Here is a 10,267-nt window from a genome sequence, read left to right as displayed (position 1 = left end):
CATAAAAAACACTTATGACTCTATAATAAGAACTTAATTATAAAATAGGCAAAGGATCTGAATATATAATTTCTCTGTGGAAGATATACAGAAAAAAATGGTGCAAAACAAACAAACTAAAAACAAACAAAAAACCCCCAAAGCAAAAAGACTCTTTACATTATAAGTCATCAGGGGAATACACATCAAAGCCACACTGAAACCTGGTGCCAGCACACACCTGTAATCCCAGCTACTCAGGAGGCTGGAGCAGGAGGATCCAAGTTCGAGGCTGGCCTGGGCAATTTAGCAAGACCCTGTCTTAAAATATAAAACCAAAAGGGCTGGAGGTGTAGCTTAGTGGTTAAAGTGCCCTGGGGCGCAATTCCTGGTACCAAAAAAAAAAAAAAAGAAAGAAAAAAGGGATGATAACAAACATTGGTGAGAATGCAAAAAAAAAATTTTTTTTTAACCTTCATAACACAGTTGGTAAGAATGTCAAAGGATGCAGCCACTTTGGAAACCAGACTGGCAGGTCCTCAAATGATCAATTGTAGAATTACCAGGTGACCCAGTAATTCCATTCCTAGCTGTGTACTCAAGAAAGTTGAAAATGTATTTCCACACAAGCAACTTGTACAGAAGTGTTCATGAAAGCATAATTAATAATAGCCCCAAGTGGAAACAAGGAAAATGTCCATCAACTGATGAACCGATAAAATGTATTTGATCCATACAACTCGATTCAGCTGTAGAACGTTCCACGGTGGAGCCTTGACGCATGGTGCCAACTGAAATAAGCCAGTCAGGAGTCCACCGAGCATGGGACTCCCATCCGTATGAGAGCCCAGAATAAGCAAATCTGTGGAGACGGACAGTCGAGCCATGTCTGCTTTGGGCTGCAGGAAGGGGACAGAGAGGAGATGGCTAAGTGGCATAGGCTTTTCCTTTTGAGGTGATGAAAATGTTCTAAGATTGATTGTGGCAGAGTTTGCACAGATCACAGATATACTCACAGATCTGTGAATATATTAAAAACCATGACGGTGCACACTTTAAATGGGTGAATTGTGTCCTATGTGAATTATGTCTCAATAAAGCTGTTTAAAGGGCTGGGGATGTGGCTCAAGCGGTAGCGTGCTTGCCTGGCATGCGTGCAGCCCAGATTCGATCCTCAGCACCACATGCAAACAAAGATGTTGTGTCCGCCAAGAACTAAAAAATAAATATTAAAATTCTCTCTCTCTCCCCCCTCTCTTCTCTCTTTAAAAAAATTTTTTTTTTTTTAAAAAAGCTGTTTAAAAAGGAAGGGAGATAAACTCACAAAGAAAATTCGAGGCTGAGTGTGAGGCCTGGTGGAGGTGGTGGCTGGAGACGCGGCACAGCCACGAGCGGACACCTTGAGGTCGTGGGCCTTGCTTGGAGGACTTTCCTGGGTGGGAGGGTGGACAGCCCTTGGAGGAGTGCCTTTTGGGGAAGAGGTGCTGTTGGGCGCAGCCAGGAGGTGCAGAGATGACAGGGGGCTGCGGCAGTGGGGGCTGGCAGTGCCGGGGCCTTCCACAGGGGAGGTTCTTCAGTGGTAGGTGGGGAGTTCTGATGGGGGTCCCCATCCACTGGCAGTTTCTCTGGTGCTGAGCAGTTCCCAGGGGCTGTACCCTGTCCCACCTGTAGTACCCTGTCCCTCCATGCAGAGTTCATCCCACCACCAACTTGATTCTCTGCAGATGGATAAAAATGACCCACTCAGTGTCCCCTGGGGCAGAACACAGGTGAAAGGTGCACAGACAGGGAGGGTGGGAATCTCTGGCTTCTGTCTTTTTATCAGTGGCCTTGGGTGCAGTTCTCCCCTCACTGAGTTGCCAGCATGGCAGAAGGAGTTCTATTAGAGGCACAGGAGCCTGGTGCTGTGGCACATGCCTATCATCCTAGCAGCTCAAGAGGCTGAGGCAGGAGGATCCCAGGTTCAAAGATAGCCTCAGCAATTTAGCAAGGCTGTAAGGAAACTCGTGAGACCCTTTCTCAAAATAAAGAAATAAAAAAGGGCTGGGGATATGGCTCAGTGGTTAAGCACCCTTGGGTTCAATCCTTGGTACAAAAAAAAAAAAATGCACAGGGTAAGGTACAGCTGGTGGACAGAAATTGACTTCAGTGGATCCTGGACTTGGAGTCAACCCTGTGAGCAGCTGCAGAGCTGTGATTATCCCCATTTTACAGATGAAGAAACAGAGGGCTGATGAGCATTGGTGATTCCAAAGCACACATTGCCAAGAGGAGCGTTCCACTGCGAATGCATGTCTACCATCATATCCTCCCTGCCTGGCTCCTGAACCGGGCAAGGTGGACACCTGCAAGAGCTCTGTCAAGATACTCTGAGGTTCGTTCAGCCAATGAAGACACACTTCTGCATAAGCAGGACAGGTCTCATTAGACCCCTCTCCCAGGTGGGAAAACAGGAAGCGCCTGAGGTCCTATAACTGACAGCCATGGGCTGGGACACTGTAACTTTCCTCGCTCAACCTGGTAGCCAGCTGGATCCAGTGGGGGAAGGGCCAGAGCACCCCACCTGCTGCGGACTTCAGAGCAGCCCTGTCCACGGTCCTGGCGATGGAAGCAAGTCTCTCTGCAGGAACTGAGGGGGCGCCAGGAGGTGTGCGCAGGTGCAGGGGTCTGTGGGCTGGTAGACCCTGTGCCACCATTTGCAAGGCCAAGTGTGGGGAACCAAGTGATTCCCCTCAGGGGACCTTTCTGCCTCTCCGGTGGCTGAGGAGAGATGAAGAGACCCGAGCCTGCTCTGCCCAGGGAAGGTGGCTGCATATCAAACGGGAATCGTACAAGCACTCTTGATAAACAGCAGGCGGCTCCGCTCCCGCCGGCTAACAGGATTAATCTAAATGCACACAGACGCAGCTGGGCAAAATCAAAACACAGAACCCGGGCTAAATTACACCACTTAGCCGTGGAGCCCTCCAAGCCTGCCACGAGTCACCTGACCTGCTCGCTGCCAAGAGGCGGGGCCAGGAGGGCCCCGGGAGCCGCTGCTGTCTTCTGAGGGGCACAGGACACCCACGTGCAGCAGGGCCAGTGAGGTGGCTCTGCAGTAGGGCTGGGGGACAGGTGATGGATGGCTCCTCAGGGAGGCAGGCATTCAGACAGCCATAGAGGGGCACAGGCAGTGCCTGAAGGATTGCAGCAGCAGGCGGGGTGGACAGTTGCTCCTGGAGAAGTGGGCAGGATCCCACGTGCCCCCGTGACTGCCGCTCTTCCCCATCAGACCTGCCTGATAAGTTTCCTCCCCAGCGAGAGTCACTTGAAGGAGGAGAGCCTGGCGTCCTGGGCTTGATCTGGACTGAAGGCAGAGGGACACTTTTCCAGATGACCACATTTGGGCCCTGCTCAGAGGAACTGCCATGAACCCCACCTTATGACTGAAGAAACTGAGGCAGGATTAGGTGTGGGATCATGTTCTCTGCATGGCCCTGAACCTCCTCCTAAATCCTGGCTTTCGTGAGAAGTCAATGTCCTGCTCTGGGTCAGCTCCAAGCCCAAGGTCAGAACACAGCCTGTAACTCCCCAGGGCCCAGGCCCTGCTTCCCTCCAGTTTCAGCTCAGGATAGCCATCACCTGGGGGTGTCCCCAACACTATTTGAGAGGTCAGTGACTGTGGCCAGAAGCCCCAAAAGGCTGTATAGGGAGGGACCTCTAGGGGGAAAGGAGAAATCATTTCTTAGGCTCCTCAAGCTGGGCGAGAAGTGGGGGGTCACCATGTCCATCTCTTGTCCTCTGGAGGCAGATAAGCCAGGTGGTAAGAAGCTCCCTCTTCCTGCACCACAGGAAAGATACAGTCGCTAATGTTCACAGAGCATCAGTGCCGGCATCTTTGTATCTATTATCGCCTCTGATGCACCTCAGCCCCGCTAGGAGTGGGTGCTGCTGCAGTCTGGCTCCATTGTCTAGGATGGTGAGGTCACATAGCTGGGAGCCAAACCCAACCCCAAAGTCCCGTGATCGCTGTCTTTCCAGGATCCAGTGCAGTTCCCAGCTCCTCCAGGGTGGGGAAAGGAAACAGATATGTAGACACTGGAGTCTCCTTCCCAGGCATTCATCAGGGACAGTAAAGCAACAGACTTGACACTTGTGTTCAGGTTTCTGCTCCCCAGTACCTGCTTTCATGGCCTGGATGACCCCCTTGCCCCTTGGAACCTGAAATTTCTGTTTTGTTAAATAAACAAGAGGGGAGGAAAGAAAATCTTGTCTTTCCTGCATGACTTCATTGTGGAAATCGATGATAAAACTATCTATGATTATGGTGTTCATGCTGCGAGTCCTCCTTCATTAGGACACTGCACCCCAGAGCAGGCACGTTCCTGGGCTCTGTTTTTTTTTTTTTAAATTTTTAAATTTTTTTAATTAATTTTAAATATTTTTTATTTTTATTGAAACCAATTAGAATGATCATCGTATTATAATACAAGACAGATTAAGAATGACTTAACAATGAGCCAGTGGCGGATCCCGCACCTCTGCACGTGGACCTCGATGCCCAGCGCTGAGACACCGTCGCCTCTGCCCAGGACCCAGCATCCCTTTTGCAATGAGGTAAACTGAAGCTCTGGCAGGAACAAAGACCCGCCCGTGGTCTCCCGGCCCTCCGGTGGTGGAAGGTTCTGGGCTTAGACTGGGATTTCTGAGTCCTCGCCCTCCCACGGCGAGGGCTCTGCCGCCCTGAGTGATTTATGGCAGGAGCCGAGACGGAGCGCTGTGTCAGCATTTCACTCCCGCGCCTACCTTCCCACTCTGGTCTCTGCCTCCTTTTATCTGCCACTCTCGCCCTGCTTTTCCCAGGGCTGCCACTCACCTCCGACTGCGCCCTCTTCCCCAGTTGCCCAAGGCTGAGCTGGCCCTAGTTTCAGCTCCTTCCTTTCTGGGGCTGAGTACTGTGTGCTGAGCTGTTGGAGGCCAGCAGCTGGGGAGGTGGAGGGGGGACTGGAGGGGGGACTGGAGGTCGGTCGGGCAGCTGGCAGGTGCCTGGGCCATGGGGCAAAGGACATTTGAGCAGAGGTCTGTGACTCCAGGCCCATGAGTGCTGAGTGTCACAATACACAGGGTCCTCAATGCCTGGGCACCAGGGCTGTGGGCAGAACTGCTCCACAGGAGCCATAGACCCTGGGTGGAGGTCCTGGTGCCTTGCCATGGATCCTGGGGCATGAGGAGCAGCAACCCCGATTCCAAGTCCACGTGGGATTCAGGGGCTGAGCTTCTGTGCTGAGGCCTGGGATCTGGAGGGCAGAAGCAGACACCGGATTCTCCTTCCCAAGCATTCATCAGAGACAGGAAAGCAACAGACTAAGGGCTTCTGCAGAAGTAAACAGGGCCACCAGTGGGTGCTGCCCTGGCAAGGTCATGAAACAATTAAACACAAACAGCCCATATTAAGTTTATGAAGGCCAAGGATTTATTGTATCAACTCATTTTTAACATGGATCAAATGAAGTTCAGAGAGACTTTTTAACTTGTCCAAGATTGCACAGCTAATGGATTCAGAAAACAAACAAACAAACAACAACAACAACAAAAACCAAAAACCTGTGGGCTGGGCCAACTCTCCCTCCTAACCATGAAAGCGAGGCTATGGGTCACTCTGGCCTGTTCCTGGCTATATTGACTTTGCTGCCCTCACCCCTTTCAGCATCTGGAACTTCTGGAAGCCTGCTCTGTTGGGCCAAATTCAGAGTGACCATTCAAGGCCACGGCTCAGTTTCCCTGACTGTAGCTGCTTCCTCTACATCCAGGACCTGGCTGGGCCTGGGGAGCCTGGGGAGCCTGGGAAGGTCCTAGAATTACTGTTGCTCTCTTTTTGAGGATCATGGCATCAAATGGGCATTTTGGAGGCACTGATGGTAGAGAAGGAACTTGAGGAGCCAGGACCCTAAGATTACTCAAAGGGAAAAAAGAGGGTGTTCCCGGGAGAGCAGGTACTAACCCCACGGAAGGGGCAGCGATTCTTGAGGTGCCAGCACCTGCCTCTCACGCCCTCTCCTGGTCTTCCCTGCATTCTGGGGCCATGAAACAAATATGCATTGTTGGTCCAGTGGGGCCCAGAGCCTCCCCCTGACTCCCTGCGACTGACTGACTGTCCAGCTGAGGAGGCAGGCACTGGCAGAGTTTCCACCCCATGGACACACTTGTTATTATGTGGCTGGGCATGTGATTTGCAGCTAATTTGTTAATCAGCCACAGCTTAATGTGACTTGGGTGAAGATCCTCCAGGCTGGGGGAGCAGTGATGGTGACGTGGGCATGGGCTGGCGAGACCCTCACGCTCAGGAACCTCCATCAGCCCTTGCTGCCCTTGTGTGACACCGCTTCCTCTGCCCCCAAACCAGACACATCCCTTGAGACCACCTTTGCCCTCTGATGTCAGCTACCAGGGCCTTGGGCAACTTGCCCCACCCTGGAGGCCTCAGTCTCCCCAATTTCTAACAGCAGCAGATTCCTGATCTCTGTGAAGATACCTCTCTCATCAGTGCTGTGCGGATGGAGGAGCTGGCTTCTATGGGCTCACGAGAGTTGAGTGTTCAATTTCTAGTGATTTTGTGAGCTGGTTGATAAACATAGCTATTACTAAAATTAAATTATATAAACTACAATTAAACAAGTTACATTAAACACAAAGGTGATAAATACTCAAAACTCATTACTTCCTAATTATTTTACTGCATTTTACTATTATCTATGCTCTTGAGGTTATTTACATTGGACTGTATCTGTCTGGGGAAAATTCTATATAAGGGCAGCCTACCAAACATCTCTTCCCAATGCCACATTCAGGCACGTTATATGGCTGGCTTGAAATTGGCCAGGGTAAAAATATTCACAACATGAAAATAGGCAAATGCTGTAAATCAGAACTTTATTGTTTTGTATTTGTCTAGACTTTAAAAAGTGATGGAGAAAAATCTTAATAATGCGTCTTAAACCTCAATGTACGCTGTGTCTGCAGCTATTATGTTGCAAATAGCCCCCCAAATGGAGGAAACAGTCTTTAAGTGAAAACTATTATCTGATGCAGCAAAGAAGTCGCTCATGTAGCTGATGAACAGAGGAAGTTCCAACAAATATTTTCGTTGTTTCACTGTCTTTTTCCCCAATAATGTAAATGAAAAAACTCAGCCAACATTCATGTGGGAACTACATTCATTTGTCAACCGCAGTCATCACTGGCTACAAGTACAGGCGTCCTGCAAAAAATCATCTAGAGCATTCTATGCGAATCAATTGTTTATATGGACTTTGCAATAAAGGGTATTGCATATTTTATTATTGTTTGTAAAATATGGGCCACACATCTTTGTATCAGTAAAATCAGCCCCACATATGTGCTCCAACACACATTTTTCCTGGAGAGCCAGTTGTTAAATTTGACAGCACAATGTCCACACAAGAGGACATTATCCTCTTCTTTCCTGTCTCTGTCTCAGCTCTAGGTCCCATATGGTGCCATCTGCCCTTAGTAACTCCTCCAGATGTTGGGGGGGGGGGATAATCCTTGACCTCCTCATTACCTTTCCCAACCCCTACCAGAGCAAGATGTCCCTAGCTGTGGCTGGGCCTTTCACTCTGGAGTCCTGGAAGAGAAGTTGTCCTTACGGTGCTTCTCTGGGCACAGAGCAGAGCGCCCAAGGCCCTGGCACTTGTTGGCTCAGCTTTGGGAGCATCTCCACCCTTTTCCTGGGTCCTTCCAGCACCCCACCAGTGGCAGCACCTAGGGGAGGTGTTACCTGTGACCTGGCTTTTGACAAGAACCTCCTAAATGGCTTCTCCTCTTCTATCCTTGTCCCCTCTACATGTAGCTAGTGGCATCCTTTCAAATCCCAAATTAGGTCCCCTGCTGGACCTCAATTACCTCCCCGTTTAGTGTCTTCACCACAGCCCACAGGCACCCCAGCCTCAGGCCACCTCACCCCATCTCCTGCTCTGCACCAGCAAGGACTGTTGATCGTGTTGTTTACAACATGTTGTTTATATTTATATACGTAAATAAAAAGGGATTCATTATGAGGAGTTATGGAGGCTGATAAGTCCTGAGACTCGCCGTTGAACGTGTGTTGATATTTCATTCATGTTATTGGATAAAAAAGCAAGCGAAACAATGAAAATGAGCCAGCACGCCATTAGCACATCCCTGTCTGCCTGTCCTAGCCCCTGTGGAGCAGAAGGCGCTCGGGAGCTGCAGGCTGGGTGACCGTACCTTCCACCAGATGGGCAACGCTGCTGTCTACGTGGTCGGTCTCACTGCTGTTCCTCTTCTCCCTGTGCCCCAGGACCCAGAACCTGGGTGAAGAGGAGAGGAGAGGTAGCTTAGAACAAGCTCAGTGGCCCTGATGCAGTCTCCATTTCTCACCTAGAATATAGACTTAAAATGGAAGCCCTCATCTCACAGCTTACTTCTCCAATAGGAAGCATGCTGCCAAGCCCAAGGTGTTAATCTTGCAAACTTCTCATCTCTGGGGAGTTCCTGACCATGCCAAGGAAGGACGGAGCTTCTCATGCCCCTAGGAGGCGAAGCAAGGCTGGGGCCTTTGAAATCAACTGCAGCCACATCATACATATTCAGGAGGGTGACTGAGAATGGGTCCTTGCTCCATCTTGAGTCCTGGAGAGAATCGTCAGACTGTTGGATTGCTCCTCTTCTGGATTTGCCCATGGGGAGGGATCTCTGTTCTGAACGAGGTGGAGTAGTTGTAATATGGCTGCAGCTCCATGCCTGGGGATAGTGGAAAGACAGATCTGTCCTGGGAGAGTTGTGAGAGGGCATGTCTGAAAGCAAAGGGATGAACTAGAGACCTGAGCTCCTGATGCCCAAAGGATGAACGTTTCCAATGCCATTTCCCACCATCCTGGGCACATCCCTACCCCCTGGCCCCGTGAGGCTGGGAATGAAAAACTAGAAGAAACACTCCTTCGCCCACGTCTCCACTAGTCAATAGTGGAGACAAAATTCAGGCAGAAACTTGTCTGGCTGGATTGCCAAGATGCCAGGGTCATCTGCTACCTGCTCCAACAGCTGCTTGGCAAGGGGAGTGGGCACACCTGTGCAGGGACACTGGGAGCCAGAGGCACTGAGTGCTCCCAGTGCAGGGGCCTCTCAGGAGACAGATGACTGGTGTGGATCCTGCACTTTACTGGAGTGGATGTCCCTCCTCTCCTGAACCTGGCAGCAGCAGAGAGTGGGCACACCCCAGCCCTGTCCTCTGGGAATGCCACGCCCCGATACCCATCCTTGGCTCTGTGCTGGGGCTACAGCTCAGAGGGTGGGTATGAGCTGTTTGGTTTCAGGACAAAGATAAGGTGGGGCTGATTAATTCATCCAATAGTTATTTATTGGGAGTCTGTTCTCTGCTCCTGAGCTGGCTCTGTTTTGAATGTGGAGATCCAGGAACAAACAAAAGAGACAAGGTCTCTTCTATCGTGGACAGAACATTCTAGTTGGGAGATGTCAGAAAGCACGTGAGAATATTTAAAGAAGAGGACAAAGGGCTGAATTTGAGTCTGCATTTAGGATATGTCACATCCTACCTGTGTGGTCTTGGGCAGGTTATTCAATTGCTCTGAGCCTCAATTTCTCATCTTTAAGGTCAGGACTATCGCAATAACACTGATTTCATAGCGTGTTGTGAAGGTTATTTGAAGGAAATTATATGAAATATGCCATAGAGCATTTGGCTTAGCAGACATACCTGTCCTTATGTGCACCTATTATTATTGCTATTGTTATTATTCATAACACATATTCAGAGATGAAAGCAGGAGAGACCAAAATGTTGTCCTTTATTTCAGCAAAGGCGTACCTGGAAGAAGGGAGGCAAAACCCACATCCACACAGCACCACAACCTTCAGTTGGTAAAACATCAATTCGGCCAGCTCCTTGAGTGTTTGGTCAACAAAGACTCTAACGACTGACATTTTTTCCCCACTGGTGGGATCAGGTGGTTGTTTGAATTGGATGAACCAATTGATTGTTTTAATTGAATGAATCAATTCTTTGTTCTGGTGTCGTGGTGACCCAGTCTAAGATTGGCCACGATTTATCCAAGGCCCGGTGTTTTTTCTTTCACAGTGAGCCTCTTGGCCTTGTTCCATCTTAATTTTACAGCTGTTAAAAATCTGTAATTGAGCACGAGGACACACACGTGTGCATGCACACATACACACACACGTGCGTGCACACGCACACAGCAGGCATACCAACTTGTTATTATCCCACTGAGTTGAGACCGAGAGAACCCCA

Source organism: Ictidomys tridecemlineatus, chromosome 4 (assembly GCF_052094955.1).
Source record: "Ictidomys tridecemlineatus isolate mIctTri1 chromosome 4, mIctTri1.hap1, whole genome shotgun sequence".
Taxonomy (NCBI): domain Eukaryota; kingdom Metazoa; phylum Chordata; class Mammalia; order Rodentia; family Sciuridae; genus Ictidomys; species Ictidomys tridecemlineatus.
The sequence above is the reverse complement of the archived record's forward strand: the minus strand, read 5'-3'. Positions refer to the sequence as shown.